Source organism: Pleurodeles waltl, chromosome 4_1 (genome assembly GCF_031143425.1).
Source record: "Pleurodeles waltl isolate 20211129_DDA chromosome 4_1, aPleWal1.hap1.20221129, whole genome shotgun sequence".
NCBI lineage: Eukaryota > Metazoa > Chordata > Amphibia > Caudata > Salamandridae > Pleurodeles > Pleurodeles waltl.
In genome coordinates, this window is record NC_090442.1 from 297,332,526 (window position 1) to 297,352,570 (window position 20,045).

At 43.8% G+C, this 20,045-nt stretch overlaps 1 protein-coding gene across 1 annotated transcript in view; it reads right to left on the reverse strand.

Moving 5' to 3' along the window:
• Positions 1-2,567: 2,567 nt before the first annotated feature.
• Positions 2,568-20,045, reverse strand: part of CRY1 (cryptochrome circadian regulator 1) — a 184,367-nt gene continuing 166,889 nt past the window's right edge. The window contains exon 13 of the mRNA XM_069228379.1: positions 2,568-5,871. The gene's annotated coding sequence lies outside the window, so the exon portion shown is untranslated. The remainder of the gene's footprint in view (positions 5,872-20,045) is intronic.

Genomic DNA, 20,045 nt, shown 5'->3' on the forward strand with positions numbered 1-20,045 from the left:
CATTTTTATTTTGATATAATGGCTTTAAGCGTGCTAAACATTTCATTGCATTCTACCCTATAGATTTTGAGGATAAACTGTCTATAACGTAAACCAATGAGAAGACGTTTTGGATTGGGAAATTAGAAGGTCACTTGAGAGACATGTTGCTGCCTGATGGAACTATGGTACTGGGTAACACTGAAGTCCAGTCGGTAGGTGCACTAATTCAGTTATGCAGAGGAAACTCTAGGAGGAAGGGCCAGTGTCACGAGAGAGACAGGCTCTTGAAGCCACACCACATGTAACTTTGGTGAAAGTTGTATTATGCACAGGATGGTGCTATTACCACTTCTTGTAACATCAGGAATGAAGTTTCACGTCTGAGTACTGTCATAAACGCCATTTCATTTATTTTTTCATGAAGCAAATCAAGTTGACCAGAAGTTTGATTACGTTTTGAATATCAAAAACGCATCCCATCAAAGCCTCCATAACCATTCTTTTGTGGACATTTTGTTATTTTGTTTTCCTTGACAATATGAATTCATAGATTTGTAATGAGACGCCCTCAATTTATCATGTGGTTAGTCAACATTTGTTTTGGTTTCCTTTTGAGGCATAGTTTTGCATTTTTTTAGGGTTTGCAAATGAATACCGTGTGGCTACTTATAAAAGGAGGTCTCAACGTGCATTTTTTATGTAGAAGAGGCCTCAATTTATCATGTGGTTAGTCAACATTTTTTTGAGTTTCCTTCTGAGGCATAGCTTTGCATTTTTTTAGGGTTTTGCAAATTAATATCGTGTGACTACTTAAAAAAGGAGGTCTCAACGTGCATTTTTAATGAAGAAGAAAAACATTCTATTAATTTTTTAGGGTCGAGAGCGCAAGCGCTCTGGACCATGTTGTAATCTCTATGTGGGCTTCTAACCACGCCCATGTCACGCCCGTAACTTTCATTAGTTAGTGGGCTCGCCTTTTAAAAATCTACTGATTCTATTTGTAAAAGGCATGCATACACCATGCCTTTTCCGGTGTTTAGCCCTCCTCGAGCGCACCAGTAAACTACTGAAAACAAACAAGGCCCTGTGTTTTCAGCTGGTATCTGGACTACTTTATTTTTGTCATTTCCTGCGCAGTGCGATCTCACTGGGCAGAAGTCAAGCGCTTTCCATGTCATGGCGACCAATCGGCTGGTATATGTGAAACTGCTTTACTTTTCACTATTAGTTTATGTGGCAAGAAAAGTCCAGTTAGGAGTTTTCAGCACTAACGCAAGCAAACATGGGACCCATTGCATTGCAAATGCTTATTTAACTTAGATTTGCAATACTGATCCCGGTGCAGTTTCTAGTACATTCTCTTTTTAACACACTCTTGACAGAAAACCAATATTGTCATCTCGTGTACTCATTTTAATCCTTTTCCTGTTACTCTATGTTCCACTGTACAACAACAGGGGCGAAACTAGACTCAAACTGCTGGAGCAGCCTCATCTTCACGGCCAGTCAAAATGGCTTACTGTGAGCTCCCTTTACTAGCCCGGTGCAATTCGTAACATGAGGAGTCACGTTTCTGGACAATATGTGGCAGATAGCACATTTTAAAGTGCAGTGGACCAGCAACACGATTATCAACATCACAGGGGTTAATATCACCAGTGGTTTAGGGGTTCTTATCACGGAATTGCAGGACGATGAATGTCAAATATTATATTTTAATACACATTCGGGCAGTAGCACAAGTATGGTGTGGAATGTCAGATTCTAGTTTGTGACTTTATGTGGCAATGGGATCTTCCAGACACACAGGGCCAGTTGCATTGACAAAATGGAAAAAAAAAAACTTTGACAAAGTATTTGAGCATTCTGCCACATCCCCCCACCCATCCCTTCCCTTAACACCCGCTCCACCCCCAATCGAAGTTTAGGAAAACGTTACTAGCAAATCATGCATTTTAATCACATTCATTCGGTTATTGTTAAGTGCATGGCGCATTTCCAGCACACAATATTGTATGTTATTTCCAGAACAGGATGTCAGTATGAGCGACAAATCATTTGCTGCCAGGGGGAGGATGCCTTTTCTCCGAGCACTTAGAATGTTTAACCTGCACTCCGTCTTGTTGATGGTCCAAGTCACATTAAATATTCTTGGATTTAAAATGCTTTGGTAGTCATGTAGCCTGAAACACAGACCATGGTTTGAAGGATTTGCTATAGCAGTATGCATAGAATAAAATGAGCAGAGGTGTGATCCACGGTAACTCCACATCACACATGAATGTCAATTAGGTATTACCCAGGGTAGCAACAGCTATCTTTGCCTTGCAAACTGGTACCCCTTGCACTGCCCTTACCACCATTTTTTTCTCACAGGTATGAAGACAGATGTGGAATCAGAAAATACCCATATCTCCAGACCTTCAGTTTATTTGATGATTTACGCTACTAAGCACACTACAGCTTGTGGTGCCACTGAGAGTTACAAGCATGTGAAGTAACTTCGACCTCTTCTAACTTTGCAGTCATAACTGCCCAGGGCAGCACATAACGATATCCATGAACAACAGTAGGGGCAGATTATTAAACAACGTTACCCTTTTTATTGTAAACAGTGCATAAAGAATAACTATGCTTCTACTTAAGTCTGTACAATGTTTTCCAGATACCATGATGAGTATATTTCTGTGAAATTCACGTGCAAGACAAAAGGAACATGAATGTTCAGTAGAAGCAGGAATGAGGCTGAATTCTAACACGTCTGACGTGGCTAAATCATACATGAGTAATTATAGTATGAGAAAAAGTCCAGGATGCAGACTTACATGTATGTACTGTGTTGCAGCAAGTAGATAATTTTTGGCAAGATACATAAACCATGCAAACATAATGTCAACCTCATTTGAGTTTCACAGTTTGAGAGCTGGCTTTTGTGAACATGACGCAATTACTCAAAGAGAACAGATCTGCTCTTTGTATTAGTCATTTCACTCCTACACCTATAGACCATTGCTAAAGACATTGCATCACTAACCTTGAACGACCATGTCTATGTTCTCCCAGAAACCTCTTTCTCTCTCCTACTCTCCATCCCGCTTCCTCTTCAGATAAAGATAACTGTGAGGAGGCTCACGAGAGCAGGCTGGTAGTCTCCGCCTCCTGAGGTCTCGCTTTGGCCTGCTCCAGTACCTCTTGCACCCTAATACTATGTTGGTTACAAAATTTAATTTGGAGAATTTTGAGTAGGAGAATGGTCAGGTAACCAGATCAAGGACAAGAAATTGAGTCATGGAAATGAAAAACTGCTCACATTCTAAAACTGCATTACAACATAATTTTTCATCACAAAGGAGTACACAGTGAAGATAAAGACTTAGACTACTGTGTCACAATGTTCCTGCTTTTTTTTATATTTCTGGAAGTGCCTGCAGGAGATTAATTGCACGCCTCAGTCATCAAATAGTACTGAGGAAAAATGGAAAATGTAAACAGTTCAGAAACCACTGAGATTTTATCACCGGTTTTAACACCTTTTTGGAAGGGCTGATTTTGTGTTTTTAAGCTTGCTGTAATTCATACGTATATGTTAAAACTAAAATGAAAAGCAATATAGGCTGATCACTGTCAAAATACAGTAGTAATTTCCTCTAAGACTACCCAACAATCCTGTTTTGCCAGTAGAAGCCTCATATAGGCCAGTCCTACCATTTTAACCAAAGCACACCAACATTCCCCTCTGACATCTCTTTTAAAGTTTGAGTCTACGTTGGTGCGGAGAACAAGGCCTTCTTTTGACAACTGAATTCTTCTGCAATTGCCAATATTGTGGCTAGTGTTCAATTACAGCAGTATACTGCTACATCCATCTTCCACTCCAACCTTAAGAGCCACTCACTGTTATTTTAGGTAAATGTCTATGTGCTAATTCCTTTTGTAAGTTTATAAGCCCCCAGTCTGTAAACATACTTCCAAAATGTGACTGTTTGGAACACAAATGTATGTATTGCTAAGTTAGTTCAATTATGTGCTTAGACTAAAAACACCCTAAATTCCACTTTCTGTCATGACTGCTGTTATCTGAAAGTAGGAAGCTCATCTTTGTAAAGGGAACTAAATATGTCTGCTATTCTATGCTTTTATTGGGCACAATATTTGTGATGAAAAACATTTCAGCTCTCTTAAAGATACGATGAGAGAAGGGCTTTTTCCACAGACAGAGCTTCATACAGATCCAAGGGCTGGACAACACCAACATCTCAAACAGGAATGGTAAACCAGAGAGCCGAAAACAGAGAAAGAACATTAAAACTGGAGAGTGAAGGCAAAGCTCCACTCGAACAAACGTAAAGAAACCAATCTCAGCTAAGAATAGTAACTGAACGGCTGTTAAGTAACGCTGGATGACTATATCTTCGTGTCATGTGGGAATACATGGGAACAGTGTTTGTGTTGGCTACCTCCTAATACAGTCATTTCATCAGAGACTTGTCTTCTCAGAATAAGACAAAAAGAGGCATTCAGCAAAGATGTGCCATTGACATCTCCAGTCCCACGTTTACACTGAAATTAATGCAGAATGCATGGTGACTATTTTATAGAAGTTTAGAGGTGCACGCTCTGTTTTTAAAACAATAATAACAATTCACATTTCTCACAATCACACCCCACGCATTCCTACTGGGTTATTTCCCACTCAATTGCAACTGATGCTACTGCTGGTGTTGAGCTTTACACATATTTTCTTATGAAGTACAATCAACGAACCACAAAAGAATCAAGTCATTTAGTTGTGTTCATCCCGTTTTATTAACAAGGATAAGTTTTAAGTGAATATGGCGATAGGAAATACAAATAGCGACACAATGAATACACAAAACACATTTACAGTGTTTCAGAGACAAAGTTGTACACTCAAATGCAAAATATTTACAGTACGAAGGGCACAATTAAACAATCTGTTCCACTAACAAAGCTGAAGTGCGCATACGAAGTTCTACAAGACGAACCATAAACACAACAGTGCAAGAACAACCCATGTAAATGACCTGTTTCAAAACCATTACATACTCTCATCACAGCCTAGAACATCTTCTTTATATATTAGTGGTGCAATCGTAAATTGTTGCCAATAAATGGTCACCAAACCTGAAAAATTATCAAAAATATAATATTGATGAGTCTAAAACTAATCAAGAAGATTTATATTTACAGACCTACTGGGTATTTACACGTTTGCTCAACAAAAAGAAACAATTCAGAGAACAGTCGAAAATGAAGTTGAAAAGAAAACATTTCAGAATCTTGAACAGAAACGGAGAATTATGTTCGTGATGACTAAATGCCAATTGGAAACTATTTAATAACGATTTCCATTATCTCCGGCATGAGAGGTCGTACAGTCACCATGGCAAGCACCAAAAATGCACTGTTTTGAGGGACTGCACATCCAAACTGAACAAACTGAAGCATCTGTGCCAGGCCAGCCTTTGAGGCTTGGAAGAGTCCCAACCAGTTGATATTCATTGTTCGCTAAGCAGCATATTCAATGTGGTATATTATTCATCCAATCTTTTGTTTAATTGGGTTGATGGAAACTGAAAAATGTTCAAACATCTCAAATTCTGCAAGCAGCAGAAACATTGGTGCTGACATGGCACAGCTCTGTGGTGTGAGATTGAACAACCTGCAAATCCAAGCGAGTGCTCATCAACAGTTGTGTCGGTCAAGTATAGACTGTCAGTAAAGACTAAGCTTCTTCATAGGTAAAAAGGACTGCCTATACAGAACATTTGGCTGTTTCAACTCATTTTACACCTTCATCTCCATGGTTATGTTAGCTCTCAAGAAGAAAACAGTGCTGAAAATGTTCATGTCTTCACATCTTTATTGCTGCGGAAACAAATGAGAAATAATTATATTGCATGATTTTTTAAAGAAACACTTCATTGATATGGTGTGCATGTATATATATATATATATATATATATATATATATATATATATATATATACGCATTTATTATTTAGCATGATTTCTTAATAAAACACACCGTTGATATGGTGTGTGTATGTGTATATATATATATACATATATACACATACACACACACATATATATGTATGTATAGTACGCTATGTAAGCTTACCTGTTTCTGTAATACATATATATATATATATATATATATATATATATTTAATCACTATATATTTAAAACTATGCATCTGTAATCATATTTTCTTACTTCTATTAAGGACATTTCAACTATTATAACATATGTCCCCAGCGCCGGCTTTAGCACTGGTGGTGCCCTGTATGACAGTCTTTTTTGGCGCCCTCCCACTGCATGACCACCTCCTCTGATTCCCTCACTACCACCTGGTAAATGTGCCCCATACCGCTCCATAGCCCCCCCTTTCACATACACTCATTTGTTTTAAAGCGCTTGTAAAGGCAGGTTTTATTAATGCACTTAGCTAGCCACATAAAATATAGTTCTGTTCTTTGCAGCAGGCATATTAATCCTCAACGCTAATTTATGGCGCATCAAAGCTGCCGTTAGACAAAACTACCATCTCTCTCGCTTGCAGGAACATTAATCACAAGAGGTATCTTTACATTTTAATTGCTCCCTGAAGGCTGGACGCACAAGGAACTTTTCAGCAGGTGCTTTTAAATCGCAGGTTTCTAATCTCAGTTATTACTAAACACAGTGCCCCCCTGAGATCAGCGCCCGTCAATTTAGGGCACCACCCGGTGCGGCCACACAGCTCGCACCGCCCTAAAGCCCGCCCTGTATGTCGCCATAACTAATCTTACATCATGTAATATTGGAGAAGTCACCAACAAGTTGCTGGAAAATTGGATAGGCATCAACCCCACCTTCGATGATGCAACTTTACATAAAAGCAGCTACACCACACTTCATTTATTCTATAGTTAATGTAGGTTCAAACCACTTTGAAATTATAGGAAAGCATGGTAGAATCTAAGGAACATATAACGTTAGAAAAGAGGTTGCCGGTCTCCCCAGCTACTCTTGACATCTGCCAAGAAAACAGAGAGCACCCTGCAAGGTTTCCCACGTGTATACTGAAAATGAATTACCTACACGGACTGCTCCAAGAATAGTGAAATGGGGAAGGGTGACGGGTAAAATGTCACATGGATGATTTTGCAAAGTATTCACAAGGGCTAGAAGTACTGAATATAAAAGTAAAAATGATGAAAGGGTGGGAATACATGTGAACATACAGTGCAGTGGTATATTCCACAGCAAGCTACATTGTGTAGTTCAAATATTTTATAGGAATATCATGGCTAATTAGGTAGTAAATGGGCATGCTTTAGTGCCTGCATTTATTATATCATGCCAGCTTCCTGAAAAAGGACATGCACTTTAAGCATGGTGCTGGGGCACATATGACTCCTGCATGGTAAAAAGCCACGGACTCCTGCCTTGACTGATCCTGCATGTGAAACTTGTATCCTGAGTTTTTGTTGGCCTAGTACAACAGAGTCATTCTGCACCTGTATCAAGAACAAGTTATACTTTCGTATGCAGTCGGAATGGGTCCAAGCACCTGTTTTGCACCGATTGTGTGGCTACAACACATACTAGAGGAGAGAGGAAGGGCTAGTTCTTCATGTTTCTAAGCTGCACCTCCTAGGACTCACATTATTTTGAGTTAAAGTATGTGCTGTAGGCTTCTCAGTCACAGCAAAACGGGTGCATAGATCCCCACTGGACCTGGAAATGGTTTTGAAGATGTTCATGATATGGTCCTTTTCTTTCAGTATGATGGGATGGGGGCTCCTCTTTGCCAGCTTTACAAACCATTACAATTTAAATTTCAAAATAGGAGTGTTGGATATAGCACAGCATGGAAAAACAGTGATTCTAGAGGAGTCGCCACCAGCCTCATACCTGAACTATTCGAAAGTAAAGTTTTGAACCGCTCAGTATAAGAGAATTAGATCATGATAGTTCTGTTTGCTCTGAACTGAGGCCCTGCTCAGCATTCAGCTGCAAACCCATTGGCTGCTACACAGCAATGTGCAGTGAATAGAGAACAGGACTTATAAGAGGTGAGTCATGCTCTGAAGACAGATTGGAAGTGGGTTCAGGGGATTCATGGTCCTTGCAGATGGTCAAACAGGCATAATAAAACCCAGATTTACTATGATTTTGCATAAGAGTTGCATCACTTTTGTGTTGTAGCCCCTATGCAAAATCATTTTTGGCATTTACCAAACCACACAAAGCCACTTTGCATAGGTTAGCATGGTTTAGTAAAAACAAAGTCACGCAATGCAGAGCGTTGCACTGACTTGGGTTACTTTGCGTCAGGTTGGCGTTTCAATGCATCCATCCATGGACTTTGATGCAAATCCTGATTTATAAGACTTGTAAACCTGGGTTTGCACTGAAATAGTGATGCTGCCCGACAGAGGCGTAACAAGAAGAAATATCTTTATTTATCCCTGTTAGTTCCTGTTTCTATGCAGCACAAAAAGAAAGAGAAATATCCCTCTAAAGATTGTTTTTGTGTAGGAAATTACTCCTTCCTACACAAAAACAATCCTGCATGTAACACAGGCACCTTTGTACCCTTGCACCATGGTACCATGCACCTGCATTGGTACTAGGCAACAAACAGTGCACCAGTGCTGAAAGAGAGCAGAAATGCTCCCTATCTTTGTAAATATGGAACATTTCTGGTCTCTTCCTTTCACGCAATGCAGGAAGTTCCCTTGCAGCACCACGTTGCATGGATAGTAAATGTACCTCTATGTGGCTTACTTTGGCCACAGTGGATCATATCGGAAGTAACCATCACATAAGTTGCTTATCAGTAAATATTCAATGTAAACTGGTTTGGCACCAGAGGGCATCAAAGCAGTAAAAGTACAGAAAATCCAGAATTTTCCAGTTTCTACTGAAAAACAAATATTCCCCTTGGTGGTGTTTTATTGGTTGTAATCAGGTTTAATTGATAACTGGTAACACTATCTCCATTTAAGCATGGTGTATATTTTTTGTTTTGCAAAGGCTGTGGAGGTGGCAACTGTAGAAACCAAGCATACAGTATCCCTAAGACACCATGTCAAGAAGCTGCATACTTGTTTAACATTGCAAAGGCGTGTTGCGCATACGGGGCACAGCACTAAATACATAAAGCAGCACGCAGAACACACAAAAGGGCCATTTAATGAGTTATTATGCAAAACTTGAATGTTCACAATCACACATTCTGAGCACATAAAAAGTAGCCCAATGATAATGCGGTTGACAAATACAGACTACTGTGTGCTGTCATGTATAAAAGCACAGGAATAATAAAAAGAAAACACCCTCGAGCATGAGGCAAATATGTCAGCTGCCCGCACACAGCACCATACAATGCATTCAGAGTCTATCATACCCTGCAAAGAACCTATACCACTCTCTTGTAAGTAAACGTTGCATGTTTGCTTTGCACAGTGAGGCATATGCACACAGCACTATCACACATAAAACAACACCAGTTCTAGCAAAATTAATTGATGCAGTTTTCTTTTTAAACTGAATATTCTGAGGTTTAATCCACATACACCATATCCACACATCATCGTAAGAAAATGAGGCCTCAAGTGGGAGAAGGTTATTGTTACGTTTCAACGTGGCTAATTTGAAGTATACAATCTAAATAAACAGCTACATTAGAGATTGCTATTGAAACACACATACTTAAAGATACTTAAATTCAAGAAAACTTCATGGAGATTTGTGGAGTTCATAGTGCATTTGTAGGGACAATATTATGCAAGCAAAGATTCTCCACTAATCTCCCAGATGAAGAGGGAGAATAATTCCCTTCATGATTGTACAGTATTAGTTTGTCACTTATCCCCTGTCATGGTGTTCATTCAATTCAGTCCAAAAAGTTATCTTTGCAAATGTGACAAAGTTAGTGCAGTGTGATTGGTCAGAGTTCCCAGGATTCTCTACAGTCTAGTAGCATAGTGTTCCTAAAATGTAGTGCTCTGCAAAGCGGGGAGTTAGTGCCCTTACAATACAGCATAGTATGGTAGATTATTATCTCCAGAATATAGGTGTTGTTGAAACCTCGTAAGTGCAACTTGTGGATGAGTGTCTCACAAATAAAGGAGGCTGGGTCCTTTCTCTGCAAGGCTCTGTTAATCAGCTTACAACATGAGATTAATGGCTCACTGTAAACAGAAGATAATAGGGTTTAACTGTGACCTTGTGACTTCAGCCTCAGGAGCAGAGGTGCTTTGCAACAGCAGTCAGGCTCATTTACCGTGGTGGGACAGGAAGCACGAATGGCTCTCCTTGGAAAAGGTATTACTACAGGAAAGGATGTGCATATTTCAGTGTTCACAAACACATTTTGGCACATTGGTGGAGGTGGAGGTGGGTTCACTGGAGCAGAGGGAATACAGAGGGGGAGAGATTGTTTTGGGAAAATGTGGAAATGTCACTGAAGCATACTGTATTGTGATGAACAAGTTACTTACCTTCGGTATCAAATTAACTAGTAGAGACATATTCTAGTTGCAGATTCCTTACTGTAGAATTTCCCTCAGTCATCAGTCTGGATCCGGAGATTTTTCTTCGAGCAGTACTCTTGTGCGCCATTAGGTGGTGCTGTTCTACTCTGCTTCAGTTGTTGGCATCATGGTCACTGGACATGACGTTGTGGGTCGTATATAGGCGCCACCTCGATGCACTGATGTCAGTTTCTTTACACGACTTTCCATGCCAGATTCTGATGCACCAGAATTAGGGCCCTGAAAGGGAAGTTCCTGTCCCTAGAAATCAGTTTGCAGAGCGGGAAGGACTGGGGTGGGGTCAGTAGGGAATCTGCAACTAGAATATGGGGGTCATTATGAACCCCGGCGGTTCAGACTGCCATGCCGGCGGCGGGTGCAAAGACCGCCACCGGCATGGCGGTCTGATCCGCCATATAATGAATACAGTGAGGGCCACCTATGGCGGCCCTCCTCCACCGCCAGGCTGCTGCAGACAGGCAGCCTGACAGTAGAGAGAATCATTTTCCGACAGGGCAGCGCTGCCCCTCGGATAATGATCCCTTCTGCCACCAGCCTTTCCCTGGTGGGTTCTCCCGCCAGGGAAAGGCTGGCGGAAGGGGTGCTCCGGGGCCCTCCTGGGGTCCCCTGCACTGCCTGCACTGCCCAGGCACTTGGCATGGGCAGTGCAGGGACCCCTATGCAGTTCCCCATCACGCAGGTCAACGCCCAACATTGGTGGCGGCTCCATTTTGAGCATCTGTCAATGTTACGGCCCTTTTCCCCGTTGGACCGGCTGGTGGAAACACTGTTTCCGCCCGTCGGCCCAGCGGGGAAAACCTTATGCGGCCGGCAGAGGGGTAGTCGCGCTGGTGGTCTTCTATTGACCACCAGCGTGGATCTCAGCGGTTAAAACCGCTGAGATCATAATGAGGGCCTAAGTCTTTATCTGAAAATTAGTTACCAAAGGTAAGTAGCCTGTTCATCTGACAGAGACTTCTAGTTGCAGATTCCTTACCTTAGAATAGATACCTAAGCATTGCTGAGTGAATGCCGCCTTGGAAACTCCAAAGCGCAAAACAACATCGCGTGTTCCCTAAGGAGGAGAACAGATCTAACCAAGGCTCTCCCCACTGCTGAAAGAGGCCCTGAGCCACCTCCAGATGGAGACCCCATTCGTGATAGACCAGGCATTGATGTCTGAGTTTGTCGCTCTAATGTTCAGAGAGCCCGCCAGATGTTGAACCACCAGATATATGCCCTGATGTTCCAGCCATGTCCAGCGCTGGAGGGCATCCTGACAAAGGGTCGACGACCTCAACATGCTCTGTTTGTTGCAGTAACACTTGGCGGTGTTGTTGTCCATGAACACCTGCACCACTTTCCCTTTGTGAGAGGGCAGGAATGCTTTCAATGCTAGTCTGGATGCCCTGAGTTCCAAAAGGTTGTTATGGAGCTTGGACTCCGCCGGAGACCAGATACCTCTGATCTCTGCTTCCCCATGTGGCCGCCCCAATCCAGAAGCAACGCATTTGTCACTGCAGTCACATTTGGTTGGGAAAGGGCTCTACCTCTGACTCAAATGCGGTTCAACAGCTGATCCCTCCGAGATCTGGACCATGTTGGAGAGATTTCCCTGATGCTGCTCCCACTGGAACTTTAGGTCCCACTGCAGAGCCTGTAGTGGATCCTATTTTGTTTTAATGGGAATCAGGAGATTCGCTTAGCCTTTGGCTTGCAGGCCTGTGCCCCCTTCGCCTAGTGACTTTTAATCTAATTAGCTTGCTCTGTTTAAGCACAATTATTTAATTATTTCTTCCAAGATGGGTGACATGTTTATAGTTAAGAAGATGGTTTAGTGTCACGTTATCAGTGCCACTCTGTAAAGTTATCATTATCAGCGTCAAAGATACAAGAGATACGTAGGTATTCCCATCATGTACTTTCCCACTTTTGTGTGACAGTAACATAATGTAGCTTTTCAGGAAATTGTTTATATAATTGCCACCCCGAGCATGCCTTCTTATCTATTGTTTGGGAACATACCTGCTTCAGGGGTCTTACCAGATCTGCATAAATACATCTCACACAGACAAGATAATCTGGCATGTGTCACCAGCAGGATCCTCACAGAAACCCAGGACAGAGGCCGAAACATCGATATTATAGCCTGATTATCCAGGACTCGCCACTCGGTAGGCTAGGCCCGAAACTGCACTGTGTCTGGAACAGATCCGATAAAAGGGAGCGTCTGAGAGGGAGTCAGGTGGGACTTCAGCACACCTATAGTGAACCCTAGCGAATGCAGATCGTCTGCCGTAGTCTGGAGGTGGGAGACGACAGCCTGGGGCAAGCTCACCTTCAACAGCCAGTTGTCAAGGTAGAGGAAGACTGAAGCCCCTAACCTGGGCAGATGAGCTGCGACCTCGGCCATCACTTTGGTGAACACGCGAGGGGCGCTGGTAAGGCCCAAGGGGAGCACAGTGAATTGAGAATGTTTGTGACCTACCAGAAACCGCAAGTAATGTCTGTGGGCAGGCAGGATGGAAATACAGAAATAAGGCTTCTGCAAGTCCAACGCTACAATCCAGTCTCCTGGGTCCAGGGCATATAGGACCCTGAGCCAGAATGAGCATTTTGAACTTCTGCTTCCTGAGGAAGAGATTGGGGGACCAGAGGCTGAGGATAGGACGGTGGCCCTTGTCCTTTTTGGGCACCAGAAAGTAGCAGGAATAACAACCACAACCTACTTCTGGCACAGGGACCCTCTCTATGGCTTCCTTGGCCAAGGAGACCCATACCTCCGGTAGTGCCAGGTGATCCTCCGCCATCTGATCGTAGGATAGTGGCATGGTGAGAGAGGTAGTCTCAAAGGGGAGGGGGTAGCCCATTCAGACTATTTGCAAAAGCAACCTGTCTGACGTAATGGTATTCCAGTGGGGCAGGTGATGGCAAATCCTGCCACTGACTAGTCACTGGTGGTGAAACGCCAGACTAGGAAGGCTTGGAGGCTTCAGCTGAGGGGGGGAGGGCGCAGTGAATTGGCTAGACAGCTTGCTCCCGGATTCTCGCGGATGCTGGATCCCATGTCCTTGGCCATGCAGAGGCTGAGCGGCATGCGCAGTGCAGTGGCCGGCGGGTAATTGACGTGGTTGGCTGCTCCTTCTGTAGCCATGAAAGGGGTGAGAAGCAGAGTGAGGGTGCAAATGGCTGCAGGGAGGCCAATGGACTGTACTGTAGCCCGGGACTCCTTAAAGCACTCAAACGCTGAGTCTGCTTTGTCCCCGAAAAGACGGGTGCCATCAAAGGGCATGTCCATCAGAGTAGATTGGAAATCTCCTGAAAAGCCAGATGTCCATAACCAGGCGTGGCCCCTGAGGGCCACTGTCGAAGCAACCAATCTGCCCAGATAGTCAGTCGTATATAGCCCACATCTGAATGTGAACTTGCCTGCATCTCTTCAATCAGCAAAAGCTTGGGGGAGAATGGCCCGGGCCTCCTCTGGGACCTGTGGTTTTGCGTGACCATGTCCCATAAGGTATGAGCGTAACGCCCCAAAAGGCATGTAGTGTTTACGGACCACAATGCCAGGCTAGAGGAAGAAAACAACTTCTTTCCAAGGTGGTCCAGGCACTTTGATTCCCTATCCGGAGGAGCAGAAGAGAATGTGCCATGGGATGTTGAGGCTTGGATGACCAAGCTCTCGGGTGTGGGGTGTTGGGTCAGGAAAGCAGGGTCGTCAGGTGCAGACCTATGGCGACGGACTATTGTCCTTTTGACAAGAGCACTTCTGATGGGTTTGGACTAGGTCCCCAGCAGGACATCTGTGAGCACTTCATTGAAGGGCATAAAGGGTTCTGATGTTGATCCCCAGGCTGAAGCACCTCAGCCAGGAGATTGGTCCTGACAGCCACCGAAGGTAGCTCTCCGCACCACCATGGAGTAGGATGTCACCTCCTCTGTAGCCAAGGTATGGGGAGAAAGCATACCAGCATCAGGGGAGGTATCCAGACCACTGGCTTCACCCAGTTCCTGAGTCCAGTCCATATGGTCTTCTAGCTGGAATTCTAAATGGTCCAGTGACCCCTCCATACTCTCACTGAATTCGGGTCAGGATCTGATCTAGGGACCTGTCAGAATCGGTGTCAAGTGACGACGCCCGGGCTACGTGTCGGAGTCGGTGTATAGGATCGAGGCCATCCACAGGCCCAGGCGATGTCAGGAGAGTCGACGCCAGAACCATCATCAGGGAAAGTTGCAAATGTATGACTGATGCCAGTCCAGATCCAGCTTGGAGCTGAGGCCGCAACCGTCGGAGCAGAAACTTAAAGGGCCCCTTCCAACCCTGTGGAGCCCAAAGGCTCCCCAACAGGGATGGACTGTCCAAAGATGAAGTGCATGGCCTCGTAAAATTCCTTTAATTGGGCAGGGATGGCTCTGGCTCCTGGAAACTCAGGGAGGTGTGGAGCCAACCCAGAAACAAGCTCCGAAGAAGGAGGCCTAGGGCAAGGACGTTCCTTCTCCCACGTCACTTCGTCCGACCGATGGGGTGAAGTCGAAGAACACTTGTGCTTCTTTAACTTCTTCTTGTGCTTACTTGAATGACCCAACCATATCAAATGGGATGAGGAGGAGTGGTGAATGCTCCATGAGCAGTCTGCTGAGCTTCCTCTTGACCGTGAGCAGTGTGGAGCTATGCGCAGGGCTGCAAGCAGGTTTAGGGACTGCGTCCTCAAAGTCCTCATGTTCATGGCCCTGCAGTCGGAGCACAACTTCGGGTCATGGTCACACTCCAAGCACCACAAACACACCTGGTGCTGATCCGTCACCCACATCATGCGGTGGCAGGAGGTGCAGGGCTTGAAGCCAGTCTTACGAGGCAACATCTTAATGCAACAGAAGTCAAAAAACTGCGACAGAAGTTGCAAGACAAGTCAAAAAGCAACTGTAAAGGTAGCACTCTCCGGATCTGCATGTAGGTGGCGCAGAAAGAAAAGAACTGATGTCAGTGCACAGGGTGGCACCTATATATGACCCGCACCATCATATTAGTCAACCACGATGCCAACAACGGATGCAGAGTGATACCACCTAATGGTACGCAAGGGTATATCTCGAAGAAGAATCTCCAGATCCAGACTGACGCCTGGGGGAAATTCTAAGGTAAGGAATCTGCAACTAGAAGTCTCTATCAGATGCTGGAATATCAATTACCACCTGGTGATTTTACACAGAGAGAAAGAGAGAGAGAGAGAGAGAGAGAGAGAGAGAGAGAGAGAGAGAGAGAGAGAGAGAGAGGGTAGGGACAGAGAGAGAGACAGAGACACAGAGAGACAGACAGTGAGAGAATCATTTATATATGTTTTACCTCTTTCTAGGCAAAATATTTTGTGTGTGATTGATATAGGTTACTGGATTCATGTGCCTGCTGTAGATATCTGTGGGCAACCTGTATATCGCACATTTGAATGGTAGCAGATCCTCTCTTCTATCCTTCTTACAAGTTTGATAGCTTTCGCAGGTTAAGGGGCTCCACCAAGTTGTTTTGGTCTGAACCCCACCAAAGAAGAAGGGGAAGCACATGGTGTAACGGTATGGTTGTAGCTCCTGTTTTAAGAGTGTGGAAGTGCAGGCTCTCAATAGTCCATGAACAATAACAATTTATAAGTGCATGTGACTATGCCACAGAACAGGTAAGAAATGAGTGCAAGGTTCCATTACATGAACACAGCAGACATAACTCCAACAGCAAGAGTGCATGTTGAACCCAAACATCCACACGATCATCAGCATCCCTAGAGTCATTTGCACCCAGAGTACCAGCACAGGGGCATCGGCAGCCCCTACTTACTTTGAGCACACAAAACAGATACCGAGCAGGCAGAAGCAGGGTAAGTTGCCAATAGACAGACAGCAGTCATTTGGTTGCCAGCAGTGGCTGTCACTTTTCCACTTCCTCAGGCCCACATGTTGGCATGAACCAAGCCCCATTGGGCAGTCAAGCACCACACATAGCAGGAGGGTGTGCACAGAAGGTAGGAGATGTCACACAGTAAGACTTGTGATGGTTGGAATGGGGCACGTTAAAGTTAGGACAGATCCATTAACTGTGTGTTTCCCTCCTGCACATATGTTTTGCAGGTAGGAAAAATAGTTTGCATACCTCAAGGAGGTCCTAAAGGCAAGCCAACAACATGCAGATTGAGGAGTTTCATTAGGTCTAGTCGGACGTTACAAATAAAACAAAAAATGGCACATGTACATGAGAGAGTTGTGATGTGTAGAAACGAGGTGGGGAATAAAATAATTCCCTCCTTGTGAATTCCTTGGGATGGGAGGAGGTGTTATGGAAAGTGGTAGCTAATTCAAATGTTGAATGGGTAACCTGAGAATGTTATGTTAGATTGTCTAGAAAATTAATAGTGCCACCTATGATTAGTACTGCATCATTGTACCCAAAGTGTTCATAGTGGATACAGCCAGACCTAAATGTTTGTTTAGAGAGGTGTTTGGAAATGTGGGAAGAGTTTGGTGTGACATTCGAGGCCCTAACACATGATCTCAATCATTCTGTGGCCAATTTGATGGTGCTAGTACACATGCTAATATTTGTAGAGATATGCACTTGATGCAAGGATTGTCACAAGCAGAGTGTTCTACTTCCTCATTGGTAGGATTGATGGTGAAATCCAGAAGCAACAGGGAAGCTCACATTACCTTGATCAGTGGTGTCTATGCAAAAGCAGTAGACTGCTTGCAGCCAAAGGAAATGAAAGACATCATAGCATACAAGGCTTAGTGGTCCGCTCAAGAGTAGTAATGTTGCAGACCATGGAAATGAGCAGACTTCGTAGTACATGGGTCTAGAGGTCCAGTAAAAAGTAGAAAAGGGGTGGACCAGGGAAACAGACCTATTAGAGGTTTAAACGTTTTGCTTTCACCCCTTTTATGTTGCCGAATACGTTTTTGTTACCTTTAGGACACTGTGCACTTTACCATTGCTAACCAGAACTAAAATGCTCAGAACCCCCTCCTTAAACATGGTAAAATTGGCCTATATCTAATTGACACATTTAATTTACTGGTATGTGTCTAGTAAATGGTACCACATGTATCTAAGGCCTCTAAATTAAATGATACAAGTGGTGTTACTGCATGTATTGTGCCACCCACTAAAGTATCACTGTAAAACATGTCTCAGGTCTGCCACTGCAGATTGTAGTACAGTTTTGGCCTGTCATTTTGACCTGGCAAAATAAACCATTTTCAGGCCTAAACATGCCTTTTTTCAAATGTATAAGTCACACCTAAAGTAGGCCCTAACAACTCCTAGGGCAAGGTGCATTGTATTTGAAAAGTATGACATCCGTGTTTAAGTTTTACATGTCCTAGCAATGCAAAACTCCTAAAGCCATTTTCCACTGTTGCAAGGCCTAACTCTACCATTGACTAACAATGGGTTACCTTAGTAACTTGCTAACTTTGGACTGGAGCACATAGAGGTATGTTGTTTACACTCCAACCAAGTACAATGTAAATACCTCTGTAATGGTATAGTTGGATTTCAAGTCACAATTCTGAAAAGGTCACCTTTAGAAAGTTAGCATTTTCTGGTCCAAACCATTTGTGTCTTCTGCAAGGGTCCTGGGTCGCATGACTGTGAATGGCTCTGCTGTTGTGGTTTGTGTATTGCTTCCAGACAGTAGCACAAAGGGGGATTAGGTGTAGACAGGATGTACCATCCTGGCAGGATGACTGGGGAGGGGCTGTATCCAGCACCACTTACACTTCAAAGGGCGTTACCTTCTGCACATACAAAGGAATCGGACACCAAATCTGCCTTGCCTTTCGTCACACCCAGACAGTATGGGGCCCTGACAGGGGAAGGGAAGAACGTTCCAGAACCAGATGTTGGGGTAGAACAGGGAGTACTCCCACACAAAGGCTGTCACTAAGTTTTAAATACTGGACCTCCAGAGCCACTCTTCAGGAACACCCCTGGGCCTGTGGAAGTTACAGAAGGACTGCCCTGCTGCTGGAAGAACTGTCTTGCTGTCTTAGAAAGAAGGCTGAATTTGCTTACATTCACTCCGTGGTATAAGTTACTCAGTTGGCTGAGCTCCTGTGTGAGCTACATGAACACAAGCTCTAGAGGCTTCCATGCCACTGTATTAGTATTTGCCTGGACCTGCCTGAGCCCTGCTAACCTCTGCTGGAGTGAGTCCCTGATCCCCAAGAGGTACCTCCCCAGGTCCTGGACCCTTGGCTGTCATTAAAGTGTACTACTCCTGAATAGAAGGTGAAATCCTAACGTTTGGACTTCTAGCAACCATGAATGGGCCAGTTTGCACCAAGATTCTGCCACCTGCAATGACCACCAAAGCGAAGCTCTGGTGACACCTGCTCTTCATGTTCACAGCGACCACCAGCAACGATGACCGGAAACACAAGACCGAAGTTTCTGCTACAGCAACAACAGCCTGCTACGACCACCAACAAAAAGTTACAGCAAACGAGCGTCTGCGAAGCCAGACTGGCTCTTCATGCTACCGCAGCAATCATCTGCAAAGCCCAACCTGCACTTTCAGCTACAGCGACAACTGTATGTGACTCTCAGCATCCTCCTCGTGGCCCCCTTCAACACAAACAGAACTCTTTGCACCAGAATTTAGAAGGTAACTTTTCAGCATCGCAGCTTGCCCGAACTTGTGATGTACTCCTGGTTTAGTGTGGTCAGATGACCACAAATGGCGCTTTTTTGTTTTTAGTTGCTATTTTTACTAAAAGCTGTGCAATTGACTATACCTTAGTCTACTTATTGGATGTTTGTCATTCTGGTATCACTTTATTTGTTAAAATGCACTCTAGTTTTCTAGATTGGTTTTGGATTTCTTGTGTTGTGTTTGCACTTTACTACTGTTTGTGTGTGCATAAATACTTTACACATTGCCTCTACGTTAAGCTTGATTGGTCTTGTGTAAAACTACCAGAAGGTTATGCACAGGTTCAGTGACCTTTGTGATTCACCCTGACAAGTACTGTGGTTGAAAACTGCCACCCCCCCAATCAACAGCCCAATTTCTTACAAGACCCCAGAGTATGTTAGTATGCAGGTGCACCCAGAAGCAGCGAGTGCTTAAGTAGCCCACAGGAGTGGTTGTTGTAGGAAGCTGGCCTGGTGTGTGGTGAGAACCTATGGTGCTATCATCTTATACCAGGTCCATGTACCCCCTTATTAGTGAGGTGTAGTTAGTGTCTAGGACCCCAGGCTCTCTAGAGGTAGCTGTGGATGAGCAGACAAGGCTTATATAGGATACATGCAAAGCTTATGTAATACCATTATAGTCACACAGCACTTACATACATGAAAGAACCACAGTGTTACAAAAATAAAGGTACTTTATTTTAGTGACACAAATACTCAAACACTATATAGGCAATACCCTAACTGGAGGTAAGTAAAACACACTATTATATGTACAGTAGCAGTCAGGAATTAGCATAGAATGCAATAGAAAACAGTGAAAGCAATA